Here is a 15,619-nt window from a genome sequence, read left to right on the forward strand (position 1 = left end):
GTAATGCATTACTTTTAAAAGTAACTTTCTCCAACACTGATTGAAACCATAAACCACCATATTTTTGTGAGATGGGCATCTAAAGTGCAGAGCCCTTTAATTCAAATTCCACCTGCATTTCTAAAAGCCTGTCAGGAACCATAGAAAACCATCCAATTAATCTCCCCACCAACAATCCTCTGGTGTTCCACAGGGATCTGTACTTGGACCACTTCTCATTCTTTACTAAATCACTCAGTTATTTCATAACCTCTCATGGCCTTTTACCTCTTATTAAGAATGCAAATCTCATCTCAAAATAGAAATTACAGGCCAGCTGGCAAAATGATCTCTAATAGCATGGACCTTAGGGCCTTAAGGCCAAGTGAATTCAATGCTTATTACAGCTGGGGCACGGACAGGCCTTATGGGTAATCTTTCTGAAGATTAGGATTGTATTGTTTTTAGGCATTGGCATTTCCATAGACGTTTGAGGCTAGTTATTGCTTTGAGGAGAGATCTTAGGGGATTGGAGGCCGTTGCCAATGTTCAGCTCTCTAGACTAAAGTCAGGTTGCCAAATATGAAGAATAGAAACCATATCAGACAAGAAATTTCACAGCTTAACACAAAGTTGTCATGAATGTGGATAAGACAATGGATTAATTACTTAGTTAGAGCAAGTAATGTTCATTAAACATTTTTATTTCATTGCTAGTAATCACAATTTTGATAAAATGCACTATATATCTTGATGATAACATTATATGTGATTAGTAATTTAAATATGTAATTTTAGTAAATGAAGATGTGTTATCTAGGATGAGGTATCTGTGAAAACAAAGAATACCTAAAAAAGCCATAATGATCTTGAAATCATTAGGTAAATGCTGTAATATGGAGATTAAAAAACACACGGGTCTAACTAACACAGACAGCAGGGGGCAACAAAGATCAAAAGTAATTAGACAAACATTTAGCAAATACGTGGCCTGCATGGCCTACATAAAAAAAAATGTAAAATGAACACTGGAACACATATGGATTAAAGTGTTTATAATTCTATTAAAGGGGTGGTTCACCCAAATAAAGATTCTGTCATTTACTCACCCTCAAGTTGTTCTAAACCTGTTCGAGTTTCTTTGTTCTGTTGAACACAACTGTTTAGTTACCCACATTCTTCAAAATATCTTCTTTTGTGTTCAACAGAACAAAGAAACTCATTCAGGTTTAGCACAACTTGAGGGTGAGTAAATGACAGAATTTCCTTTTTTGGGTGAACTATCCTTTTAATATTTTGTAAAAAGATGTTTTTTTTTTTTATACTTCAAATTTATCATTGCATATATGCAGTATTAAGGGCTATAATTTTGACTGCAATGCACAAGTAGAATAAGAACCAGATTTTATGCAGTGCGCTTAAGACAAAACATTGTCTTAATTGAAAGCATTGAAAATATTTCAGTTTAATATACAAAATTTGCGTGTTATAATTAATGCTTAAGATAATTATAACTTTGGTAGAAGAACATTAGCATTCCTCAGCCTAAACATCCATATCCATCTGTCTCTCTCTTCTCTTTAGTTATCCATCCATCTATTTATTCATAAATCACTCAACCATACATCTATCGATCCATTAATTCATTTTTTAATAAAAGCAATTTATTGGAAAGCTTACAGTTCTTTAGTAGGCCTATACCACTTAACAAAATGAAATCTTCTAATGTAATGTGATGCATTAAATGAATTGCTAAAAGTTCCATTTTGTAAGCAGTTTAATTCCTGTATAAATAATCACTTCAATAAAACAATTGGGATTTCATTTTGCTTCTAAGAATACAGGTGACAGTGATCATGACTTGTGATTTAGGGTTGTCATGGTTGAACTTGAATAGCACAATTTACAAACTTCTTCACAGGCTTTTTAAGCAAACAAAGTTGAGTGTTTTATGGTTTTGAACTGTGTTGGCCATGTGACCTTCTGAAGGTGTTCTGCAGTGATATCTCATTATTCCTTCACCTGTGCCAATAACATCCAGAGGAAGATGTCTAGAACATATCAGTCAAGCAACTTGCAAGAATATAAATAAAACAAGCACAGTAAGAAAATTAATAAAATAAATGAATCTGAAAGTTTAAAGGTAATACATAGCAGTTTATTAGAATTCATATCACTTAAAAGTAATTTATGGAGACAGCCCTAAATAAGCAAGCACTGCAGTACCATTGACGGCCAGCAGATGCTACCATTGAGCCAATCATATGTGTAAGTGCATGACTTATTTTGTTTGCATTTCACGGCTAAATAGCTAAAAATCTCCTCAGAATGCAGTTGGTCAAAATAACCCACAATTCTCATTTAAACAACCCAACAACATCTCTGAAATAAATGACACCATTTGCAAAGTGAAACAGTCCGAAGGGGCGAGTAGTCCGGTCTTGCTGCTTAAAAAAAGTCATTCTCTCTTCCAAAGCGCAATGTAGTGACTGTAATGGATAGCAGAAAACGTATGATTTCCCATCTCCCTCTGTAAATGGCAGAAACAGAGTGTCCTCCATTAGGCTCCATAAATCTGAGCTGATGTGACAAAGGGTAATGAAGCAGCTTTCTAATCGGCCTGCCCACGGCCCCCTCATGTCACACTGCAGACAGGCCTGTTTCCAAATGCAGGAATGGTTAACAGATTCCCGAACAAAGCTAAACACACAAACATTTATTCCCAGAGCCAGACAACTGCATCACGTATGTCAATAATGCTATACGTGAGTGAAGGCTTCGCTAAATTTCTGCTGAAAGTTGCTAGCATTTAGAGAAATCAATAATACAACACCCGACAAGTTTAATGAAAGAAGACTCGGTAATGATCCCATTTATCCTCAAGCTAAATATGCCTAACCAGAACCTTTGAAAAAGAACAATGAGTCCATTTCGAAATTATGTTAAGTGGCTCTGTTTTATAAGAACAAGAACTTCTTATAAACTTGGGAGTCGCGCTTTACCCTCTTAGGAAGGTGTGTGGAGCAACTGCAGCAAGATGACATTAAACTCTCGGCTTGTCCCATACAGTACATGTGTTCCTCTTGTCCTTGTCTCTGAATTGGAACAGAGCTTACTATAGCGAGACCTGGCTAGCGCTTTATCACATAAACCTTCGGTATACCTAATCAAATAACCACCCGGGCGTGAAAACATATTCCACTCTGTTCACGTAGCCTTGCGATGAGTGCCTTGCAGAATCAAACAGGACACGGGATTAAGTGATGGAGTCGGAGTCTTCCAGAGGGCCTTGTGCTACAGCGATTAGGAGAGAGGTATTACTGAGATTGTGGGCGGTACGACACATAAAGAATGGGGACAGAAGTGCAAAGTAGCTCTCCAAGACCCATCAGGTGCTCATCTTTTGAAATATCGCCTCGTGGTATAGAGGTTTTATACAATAACAAAGCCAGGAGCTTTTATTAACAGGAAATGTCACACCTGAAGGTATATTGTAGCAGCTGAATTTGGCCAAAGAAGAAAATACATTGATTTGAAAAAATTGAAATAATTAGGGGAAAATAAACCGAATTACCGAAACCCTCTGTGGCAATACACTCGATTAAACTTAGCTTTTTAAAAATACACATTTATATATACAGTGGGGTTCAAAAGTCTGAGACCCAAAAAAAGGGAATATATTTTTTTCCTTTCAAATCTAGAAACAATATAATATATGTTTTATTATTGTTGCATTTATAGAACATTTCTCTTTTTCTTTTAAACTTAGAACCAAATAAATTTGTGATAAAAATAATAAATATAATTTAATAAATTATATAAAAAATGTATACATTTACAATAATATTTAACATTTATTATTCTTTATTTATATTTAATAAATATAATTGAAAAAAAAATTAATTTAATAAAACTTGTATTATTATATAATAATTAGGGCTGTCAAACGATTAATCGCGATTAATCGCATCCAAAATAAAAGTTTGTGTTTACATAATATATGTGTGTGTATGGAGTATAATTATTTTCTATATATAAATACACACACATGCATATATATTTAAGAAAAATGTGTCATATATATGTAAAATATTTATATATAATATAAATTATATATAATATAAATATATATACAACGATTAATCGCGATTAATGGCATCCAAAATAAAAGTTTGTTTTTACATAATATATGTGTGTGTACAGTGTATAATTATTTTCTATATATAAATACACACACATGCATGTATATATTTAAGAAATATTTGCATGTATATACTTACATGCAAATATTTCTTAAATATATACATGCATGTGTGTGTATTTATATATAGAAAATAATTATACACCGTACACACACATATATTATGTAAAAACAAACTTTTATTTTGGATGCCATTAATCGCGATTAATCGTTTGACAGCCCTAATAATAATATAATTTACAATTTTTTTTTTTTTTAGCTATTTGACACTTGCAGTGCTGAATAGTGGCTAATGGTTCACTAAATCCACATCCCTTTCTTTGTCCCTCTGAACTCCTATCTTTGCATTCGGCTGAGAGACTGAGAGGTCGTGACCTCTGTGGCCTTTTGTTCCCTCAGTGAGTTGGGTTACAGACAGTGCCTCATCAGCCATGCTGTAGATGACCTTCTGTACTCCTGTCCCTCAGAGCTATGCAGGGCCATTGGCCTCTCTGTTTCAGTGTTAAAGCTGCCTTTTATAGAGCAGCCTGGCCCAGCAGCACGCTGGGAGACAAACAGAGACAAATGGCCTTGCATTTTTTTCTTCAGAATAGTTAAATCAACAAGTGTGACATAGAAAATGGGTGTAAGGTGGATTGGTGTGTACACACACGCATGCATGCACGCACGCACACGTTTACTTTCTAAATGGGGACATTGCATAGACATAATGTTTTTTATACTGTACGAACTGTATATTCTATCCTCTTAAACTAACCCTACAGCTAAACCTACCTATCACACAAAGCTTTGTGCATTTAAAAAATGTTTTGGTATTTTTCAGGTTTTGGTAACTTCTGGGTATAACTATAGTATAGGTACACACACACACACACACAAAATGTGTGTTGATATCAGTCTAAACTGTCTCTCTGAAATCTAAGATGCTTATGTTGCTAAAGTTTAAGTAAGGTACAGTGTCCTCTGTAAGAGGCTCTCAACGTCGTTCCAAGTACTCTCGGAGTCCCAGGAAGTATTTAAAGCTCAGACGTGATGCTGTAAAAATAATTCAAAGAGCAGGAAGAGGAGTTATTAAACCGAAAGGAAAGTTGCACAAGAGTGGAGGGGAGTTCAGACAGCAGGGGTCTTTGATGAACGTATCCGGACTGGGCCCGGATGAGAGCTGAGTAATGTGGGGGAGCTTTATCCAGGTGCACACATTGTGCTCTTGAGTCTAGCACTCTATTCTGCCCTCATCCGTCTCTCTTTCACTCATTCGTTCTCTTTCTCCCCCCTTTCCCTTCTCTGTCTATTCAGCTCGAGCGCCAGGAGTCAGATAGATGGTCCAGCTGCATCCTCTTGGTCACTATGTGCCAGTTTATTTAAGGTCTTCTTGGAACAGAGACCTCCCTGTGAAAGTCTTAATATATTGCCTGTGTGTTCGTGTTTGCCTGTGTTTGTTCTCGGGAGAGTAAGTCACGGTCCCTAAATACATCTCAGGGTCGGTTAGATTTAGAACGCTGAGTAAATACTACACCGCTTTTGCTTGCATGAAATGGAGTGTAGTTATGGCTTTCTCATTATGTTTTGGACTGAGGAGGTCCATAACACCTGGAGAAAGCTAATCATTAGCATTCCCATTCATCTCAATGGCACTTTCTCAGGACGGTACAAGATCAAGGACGCACACAGTTCCAAAAGTCTTCAGTATAGTGACTATTTTGAGGTGTGACGTGACAGGCCACAATTTAAGGCTAAATAATGTTGTAATACTGTTACAATTTAATTATTATTTTTTATTTACTGCTTTCCAAAAGTTTGGGGTTGGGAAAAGTTTTTAATGTTTTTGAAAGTCTCTTTGCTCACCAAGGTTGCATTTATTTGATCAAAAATACAGTTAAAACAGTGATACTGTACCCCAGTGTTCAGTGTCACATGATCCTTCAGAAATCATTCTAATATGCTGAGTTGCTGCTCAAGAAACATTTCTTATTTCACAAATAAACAATGGTTCTGAGGCACTCAAAAGGAATATAAGTTTAAAAAGCCTTTATTTAAACTTGGCTATCCATTAAACTCGTTTGTGAAACATTTCTTATTATTATTATCAATGTTGAAAACAGTACTGCTTAATATTTTTGTGGAAAACTTGATACGTTTTATTTAGGATTCTTTAATGAATAAAAACATTTGAAATCTTTGGTAACGTCATAAAATCTAAACTGTCATTTTTGATTAATTTAATGCAATCTTTAATAAAGTAATTGAATGTTATATATGTATCATATGTATCACACTGTATCATATATATATATATATATATATATATATATATATATATATATATATATATATATATATATATATATATATATATATATATATATATATATAGGCTAATGTATCACAGTTTCCACAAAAAATGAAGCAGCACAACTGTTTTCAGTGTTGATAATAAAAAATGTTTCTTGAGTAGATGTCACAGTTCCTCTGTCTGCAGTTCCCTCATACACTCCATACTTCATTCACACACACGTAGTACAGCCATATCACTCAAAACTACAATCACCTGCACTTGATCAGCATGCTCATCACCTCTGGGATAAAAGCACATACCTCATACACACTCATTGTCTGGTCTCAGTCTACTACCTGCATACTTACTGTACCTTCATCGATTTCTACGATGACTCCTAGCGAAGTTCCTACAACTCTCCTTGCTCCAGCGTTTCCTATAGTCACCTCCCATATTCCCTGACAGCACCAAATCAGCATATTAGAATGATTTCTGAAGGATCATTGAAGCTGATAAAAATAAACTACAGTTTAAAATACGTTCACATGGAAAACAGCTATTTATAATGTTTTTTTATCAAATTTTTTTTTATCAAATAAATGCAGCCTTGGTGAGCAGAAGAGACTTGTAGTTGGCTAACAGGGCCATACTACGGTACGAAATAGCAGATTTCCCCCAAACTGTACATTACAAATTTATACTTAAACACACACGTGTGTTTGAATGAAGAGCTGAATGAAAACTACTCTCTTCAAAATTCTCCTTGACTCCACAGAGATAGTCAGGTTTGTCATTTTTTTATTCAGAACGGTCATTCTAATTGCTATTTCAAATAAGCAATATAGCCTGTTTTTTTGGGGGGGGGGGGGTGTAAGTTCCTCACCAGTTTTCAGCTCCTATGGGCCGTCCACAGGCCATCAATATTGATCACCTTTCTATATGAAATACACTCCATCCTCATGATAATGACTTGCACTATTGATTCATTAATTTTATGTTGACAAAATCTGCATTAACTTTAGAAAAATTAAAGATGTTGAATTTATTCAAGTCAATCAATTATTCATCTCATTCATGTATGCATATTTATATATTCATTCATGTATTAATTTATGCAGATTTTGGAGGCTGTAAAATGCCACAGTCCTTCAATAGACATATGACTTCACATTATACTAACAGCTCAGCCTGTCCTGTCCAGGAGGAGGTGACTCAGAACTTTTATTGCACCAATACTGCCTACTCATCTGCGCTATCCCTGCACAGCCCCTGCTCTCCTGCGTCATAGAACAGTGTCCTCACTGGGACCTTTAACTTCTCGTGACCCCTGAGGGGTGGAGCTCTTCGTTTCCTGCCCTGCTGGTGGTGACTCACACCCATCAACTAAGGTGTTTATCAGTCTGACCTTTCATGACCTCTTCTGTTTCCTGCTGATGATTGGATGACCCTAGTGGGTGACCTCTTGTTGATTTTTATCTGGTTTTTAACACATATACAGTTTATGTCTCAATGCATCTTGTCAGAACGGCCAGAAGCATCATGCCTGTTCAAACTAACTTGTTTAGCTAAGTGGATTTTAAATGCAACTTACTCACAAACAAATATATATGTATTCACACACACATACATATATATGTATATGAAAGTGTTCCTAAACTGAAAACTAGCACTTATTTACAAATAAAAAGATCCACATAGTTGTTAGAATGTGTTCTTTCCCCCCATTGGTCATGTCTTATCTTGCCTGAAGTAGCAAGTGAGACAAAACTGCCAAAAAAAAAAAGATGTACAATCATGACCCTGCCTCCAGCAACTCATAAATATGTCATCATGACAGAGTTTAATAATGTTTGTGTAATGCATGTGCATTTTAATTGCAAATAGATTTCCTTTTAGAAATGATAAAAAATATTGAAATTCAAAATAAGAATAAGATAAATATGTGGATTAGTTTTAAGTGACACATATTAGCCCCATTATTTTGAAAGATTTTTTGGCTTCCATCACATGTAATTGTTTCATTTCATCTCAGCATATGGGCCTGTAATCGTTGCTTTTCAGGCAGCAGAAACAATGAGCTTTTTGATTAAGGATCCAATATGACCAATTACCAAACTGTAACTAGCCATGTTGGCAGAATGGAGATGACAGAAGATCTTTAATGGCTTGTACATTGCATAACAGCATGGATGAACAAAATCTGTTATCACCATATTAAAATACAAGATGCACATTTATCACCACAAAACGAGTTTAAAAGCATGGATTACTTGGCAGACAGCATTGTCTTACTAGAAAATTACAGAGACAATTTACAAGGTGACCGTCTAGTCTAAAATATAATTTATAATGTATTTCAGAGAAAGCATTGTTTAACAACAACAACAAAACATGTTGCTATAAAAAAAAGTGCTAGATTTGAGTTTGCATACTGTAAATGTAGCCTAATTTTGTTATTCCATAATGCGCTTTGTGAAAGATGCATGACCACAACAAAAAGTGTATCTGAAACTCTCTGCGTTTTTTAAGTTACCTCAAAAGCAAGGCCAAGAACACGGACTAGAGATGCAGGACGAGGCATGGGAGGGGCAGAGCCTTCATTGTCTCCTTGAGGACCTTGCTACACTTCATCATACATTCCTTTTCATCTCCGCGTCCTCAACTTCCAACGGTTTTCCGCATCACCGCCGCTGGAAGGCACAGTACGTGATCAGGGTGAACCTGCCGGCTGTGGGAATTGACCCGCTATCCTCAGTTTAGATGTCAATAGTGGGCAATTTTTCCCTCTTCCTCAAGGTCATTGTGACCTGGAGTGAATCCATAAGAGACTAGCCTAATTACTGAGCAACAACAGGCAGTGCTGCAATAACCTAATTATTCTTGGCACATATTAGATAAAGGGGCCTATTGCTGGCTTTCCTGCAAGGGGCCTGTTGAAAAGGAATTTGATTTCCCCAAATACTTCATCACCAGATCTCTCCTTGTGTTAATTGGGTACTTTAAAGCAATGAGGGATACCTCTTCCTTGCAAAACTGAAGGGATGGCTCTTGGAATATAAAGGGACAGTTCCCCAAAACATGTCCATCCATCTATGGTCACTGTTTTGTAGCTCAGAAGAGGTATGTTTTCCCCTCAATTTATTTAACCCTTACCACAAGGTGACTTTTATTTTCGGAAGATGGTGAGATGAAGAAGTCGCTGAGTGGATCTATGCAGTTTTATTTATGGATCTGTTTCTCTTCAGTCAATCCTACCCCCTGAATAAGACACGTTGTGCAGTGGACAGCAAACTAATGGAGGTTTCCCTGCAGGCCATACCAGTGTGATCCTCATTGACCATGTCATGATGAATTAGCTTCAGCTATAGGCAGCTGGCTTTCTTATAATACACCTACAGGTCAGGAGCCAGAGTTCCTTGATTTGTTATGGCCACAGTAAAGAGAAAGGTCTTCGGATGCATGTTCTTTTAGTGACTCACTGTCTATAAACAGAGAATTAAGCTGGAACATAGAGGACACAGTAGCTTATATTTGGATGTGCACAGTCTGAAATAGAATCAGAGATATCACAAGGTTATTTTGTTTGTTCTCTGATTTAGATCATTAAAATGGCTGCCATTGTGTTTACTGTCATTTTATTCGCCCATTGTAGCAGTACATTTGGACAGTACATTTGGTAAACACCTTGCCCAAGGGTACAGTAGAGATGAGTGACCTTTCAGTTTCTGGGTTACTTGGATCCAACCCTATAACCTTTAGCCATCAGTGGTTGTCAACTAGGTTTGCTTTAGGACCCAGATTTTACACTTGACTCAACACCAAGCTTAAAGGGGGGGTGAAATGCTCATTTTCACTCAATCTCCTGTTAATCTTGAGTACCTATAGAGTAGTATTGCATCCTTCATATCTCCAAAACGTCTTTAGTTTTATTATATTTATAAGTTAAAGATTGGCTGTACCGAGTCTTTCCGGAAAAAAACGAGCGGCTGGGGGCGGGCCGTGTGGGCGGTGTGCTATAGCTGTGCTAACTGATCTAACAACAACACAGAGAGACATTTGAAGTAGTTTACTCACCGTGACTGCTCGATCCTTAAGCATTAGACGATCTGCAAATCCGTAGATCTGGGCTTTGTTTATAAAACAATCATCGTCGAAATGCAGGGAACAAAGAGTCGTGCACAACCTCCGTTGATGCTTCGAAAAAACAAACTCCATCCACTATTCCCTTAACGCTGGGTTCTTTGGGAATCTGTGCAGGGTTGTCTTGCCCTGCCAACCAAAAACCCACTTCTTTGGTGACATTGACTTCCCTAAAGCCGAGCAGAGCGCTTTGAGGTAACGTACTGCTTTCGCTCTCTTCTCTCTCTGGTCTGCGAGTGCGCGCGCGGCCGCGGAGAAGTGCCCTTAGGACCCATATAAGGAAATTCCGCTCTATCTTACGTAAGACAGAGCCATACTCGAAAAAAACTTTCCGAAACTTGTGACAAACCGGAAGGAGTATTTTTGGAACAAAAATACTCCTTCAAACGTACAACTTAACTTTTGAAACTTTGTCCATGTTTAGCATGGGAATCCAACTCTTTAACAGTGTAAAAAACTCAGTATGCATGAAACAGCAATTCACCCCCCCTTTAATAAATTAATTTTAATTTAATTTAAAATATTTTTGAGTTAATTTCACTGAACTATTAATTCAATACCTGTGTCATGTGGGTATTCCGCAGGGCCGGAGTGGGGCCACTTTTCAGCCCGGGAGTTTCAGGCCCAAGACCGGCCCACTTTTTCCATGGTGGAATTCCAAATTAGCACTTTTTCCAAATTGGATAAATGAAGCAACAGTTCAGCTCTTACTATTGTGTAGTTTGTAATGGTTCAACAAATAATGTAAAGGTTAAATAATAATTCACTTAGACTTTATAAGAAGCAACTGCGACTTTGTTTCACACAATTCTGACTTTATATTTCGCAATTCTGACTTTATAACACGCAATTGCGACTTTATATCACACAATTCTGACTATCTCGCAATTCTGACTTTAAAAGAAGCAATTGCAACTTTATTTCACGCAGTTCTGACTTTATATCTTGCAATTTCTGACTATAAGAAGCAATTGCGACTTTATTTCACACAATTCTGACTTTATATGTCGCAATTCTGACTTTATAACACGCAATTGCGACTTTATATCACGCAATTCTGACCATATCTCGCAATGCTGACTTTATAACACGCAATTGCAACTTTATTTCAGGCAATTCTGACTTTATATGTCGCAATTCTGACTTTATAACACGCAATTGAGACTTTATTTCACGCAATTCTGACTTTATATCAGAGATGTAAACTCGCAATTGTGAGATAAAAAGTCGCAATTATCTTTTAAAATGTTTTATTCTGTGGCGGAAACAAGCTTCCATACCTTCTGGCCTCTTCCTCCCATCCATCCTCCCTGACGCGTACCGTTTACGGTAGGGCCGGCCCAGCTATCGGTAGGCGCCGGCGGTGCCGCGGTAGCCTACCTGAGAAAATGTTTTGGAAAAGACGGGCTATAGACCCAACCAACTCTATAGGAGGGGAGGGGAGAACTCCCTCACATGGTACAACCCATGCAGAGGCTGCGCGCTGCGGTGTCAAAATGCGGAACGTGTAATGTAGCCTAACTAACGTGACATTGAAATGTGAAAAAAAAAAAAAAAAAATTTCCTCGACCGGCCCAAAAGTGAAGCAGCCCACCGGAATTTCTCCCAATTCTCCCGATTACCCACTCCGGGCCTGGTATTCCGGAAAGCAAGATTAACTTACCAGTCCAGCACATACCCTGAACTCTTGATTCATTAACCCAAACCTTCCAAAACTGCAGTGTGGAGTAAGTTCAGTCAACCCGGAGTATGATACTCAGAGTTACAGGTATTCCAGTATTCACGTGGTATAAGTAGGAGCTCTCAGAAATTTCCCATCTTACAAGCTATAATTACGAGCTCTACAAGAATGTGAAGTTGAAATCTTGTAATTATGGTAATTGCAACATGGCATAAATGCACCTATGCTTCTTTCTTCTTCTTTTGTTTAGAGGTGATTTACATTCATATCATAGTGCATATCGTCATGAAATCTGTCAAACCCACTGGAGCCTCATCAATAGGACAATAGTAAACTAACCCTGAAACATAAGGTTATGTTCAGAAAATAAGTTGCTGTGGCTACTTACATACCCTGAAAGTTACCCCATGTTTTGGAACAGAAAGTTGATTTTATCTGCTTACTCTGAGTAAACTTACCCAGGTAAGTCGGATAACCTGCTTTCTGGAAAACCCCCCTTGTTCTCTACTCCCTATGTCAAACTGTTGTCAGAGTATGAACTGACAAAGGCTGAATTATTCTTCCAGAGAGGAATGCCACAATGTTTCCACGGAAGCGCTGGTGCAGCAAGACTTCATATTCAGTAGATCAATGTGGCGTCCAATAACATGTTGTGTTGCCTTCTCAACGCGCCTTGTGTCTGCATGGCTATGTGTGTGCGTGCTTGCATATGGTGCATATACTAGTGTGAGCAAGTGCGGTGTTGAACAGCAAAGGCTGATCATGGTGTTTGAGCTTGTAGCCGCTGATGCATGAAATGGAACTCAGACAAGCAGTCTGCTTAAGCCTGTCCCCATGTCCTCCTCCATATACCTACATCACTCCATTGATTTTGCAGCAAGAGATGGAAGTGGGGGTAGAGGTAAAGCTGGCCTTGAGTTTGTAAGTCCTGTAATTCAGACACAGACATGTTTACAATCCAGAAAACATTACACAAATTCTCTAATTAAGAACTTAATAAAGGAACCCAGCAGGTTAAAAAGGATCAGATGTGATAAATTGTGCGTTTTCATGTTTTATGGGGACTTTCCATAGACGCAATGATTTTTATACTGTACAAACTGTATATTATATCCCCTACACTAAACCTACATCTAAACCTAACCATCACAGAAAACTTTCTGCATTTTTACATAAAATACACACACACACACGCACGCACACACACAAATATACAGTATATCTTAAAATAAATAGTAAACATCACCTTTTACATCATCTTTGGTTGATTTGATTGCTTCTATTGAGTGAAACCATCATTAGATAAATGAAAATTTCTCTCTGTGATATGCCAAATTAAAGGTTGTTAATCAAGAAAATACTAGTTTAGCATAATATAATAATGTTTGTTGATGTCATTAATCAAAGTTAATGTGTTTCCAAGAAAATCTGTTATTTTCATCCTAGGGGATCTTTGGGTTGTCTGAGAGTCTGACAACTACTGCTTTAAACCACATTCCTCTTGCATTTTTAATTATAATGATAATAATAATAATAATTTATTCATACTTCTCATACTTCATACTGCTCTAGCATTCTGTTTGCAACTACAAAATTCAACTACTCAACTACTCAAAATTACTGAAAAACTATTCCGGACAAATAAAACGTCACAAAATGAGGTGCAGAAGGCTAAAGCCCTTGGGATTCTGGGATCTGTCTTTTGACCTCCAAAAGCAAAGTAGCAAGTTAATGAACATCCATTACAACAAATCACACATGGGCTCGGAATACTAAACGGGTCTTAATTGCAAACCCACTACCAATGGAAAATGCACACCTCTGCAAATGGCAGATGCTTGATCCTGATCAATAGCAGGCATGCAACTATCAATTGCAAAATCAATATTGTTGTATTTGGTTCTCCAATCTTCTGTCTTGTTGAAAATAAAGGCTCTAACAGAGTGGCCATGGATAACGAGCTTGACCACTGAGACCTTTGTCTTTATCTATCAATGGGTCAATCCTCAAGTCTCCAGTGACCTGAGGCTGGTGTGGTTCTTCACCACATAGCCATTTAGACCTATTGTGTATGTGTGTTTTTTTTCATTGCTTAGAAGGTTAGTGCACATAAAAATGCTAATTCTGTCATCATTTACTCACCCTTGTGCCATTTCAAATCTATATTTCAACTGTTTTTATCCACAGAATAAAAAGTCAATTTGGTCTAAAAGAACATTTGGCGCTGCTGCATCGTCATTAAAAAAACATTTTTCAAAATATCTCCTTTTGTTTTCCACAAAAGAAATTCACGACATGAGAGTAAGTAAATTATGTCAGAATCTTCATTTTTGGGTGAACTGTCCATGTAAGATATCGTTTGACTTCAGTGTTAGCTTCATAAATACCTGAACATTGTCTTATTATTTTGCTGTACACTGAAAAAGCTAGATATTTACTGCTCCGTGTTAATAAGGAATATTTAATGAGACAACACAGGTCGTAAACCAAGCAAATGTTCATTTCTGAGTGCTGTCGAACACCAGAACACACCCTCTTTTTCCATATTTCACATAAGCCTATCTATTAAACGACTTTCAATGCACCAATTTGTCTTTGGCAGATGAATGTCCTTGTTGGCACAAGATTGCTTTAGTCCCTGTTTTAGCCAGTAAATGCCATCTGTGATTGACAGAGAGATATGAGCCAAGAGTACATGCCTGGGTAAATGGTGTCCAGTAAATGCTAAAGTAACATGGATTATGGTTTAATTTGCTGAAGGATGATGGATTTCACATAAATTCTCTGACACTACTAATGTTCGACTGACATGTTTTCGAACCCCTACAGGATCTTTTTGTATCTGACCTCTGAACTGTAACAGTACATGAAAATGTAAAAAAAAAAAAAAAAAAAAATTGACATTAGAACCCATTTATTCCTGTGATGAGGACAAACAGGTTAGGGCGGAAATATCTAATGGTTCTGTTCTTTATTTAAATAGCCAGTAGCCTTAGAAATAATGTCATGCACCAAGATTTGATACTTCATAATGCTATAGGCAGGTTTACAATAATACCATTTTTTTTTTTTTGTACTATATCAAGAAACCATTTTATTTGGACAAAAATATGTAAACACCTGTGAGTACAAGATGGGTCATTACTATTGTTGATCTGTTTTTCCCAGAAGACAACTACATTATAAAATGTGTATTTCCCCCCCAAATTTTTGTCAGTATAGTGTAATTTTGTAAATTTTAGCGTATAGATGAACTTGAACCTAACAGACTAAAAAGACCCATTCGTGTATTTTAGCTGGTAGCGCATGGAGCTATAACAGGGCCGAGGTTGTAGGCTCAAAT

The 15,619-nt window shown here is 37.1% G+C and overlaps 1 protein-coding gene across 1 annotated transcript in view; it reads right to left on the reverse strand.

Annotated features, from left to right (window-relative positions):
- Positions 1–15,619, reverse strand: part of samsn1a (SAM domain, SH3 domain and nuclear localisation signals 1a) — a 123,321-nt gene that overhangs the window by 23,239 nt on the left and 84,463 nt on the right. The gene's annotated exons all lie outside the window — the stretch shown is intronic.

Source organism: Squalius cephalus, assembly GCF_949319135.1.
Source record: "Squalius cephalus genome assembly, chromosome: 11".
Classification (NCBI taxonomy): domain Eukaryota; kingdom Metazoa; phylum Chordata; class Actinopteri; order Cypriniformes; family Leuciscidae; genus Squalius; species Squalius cephalus.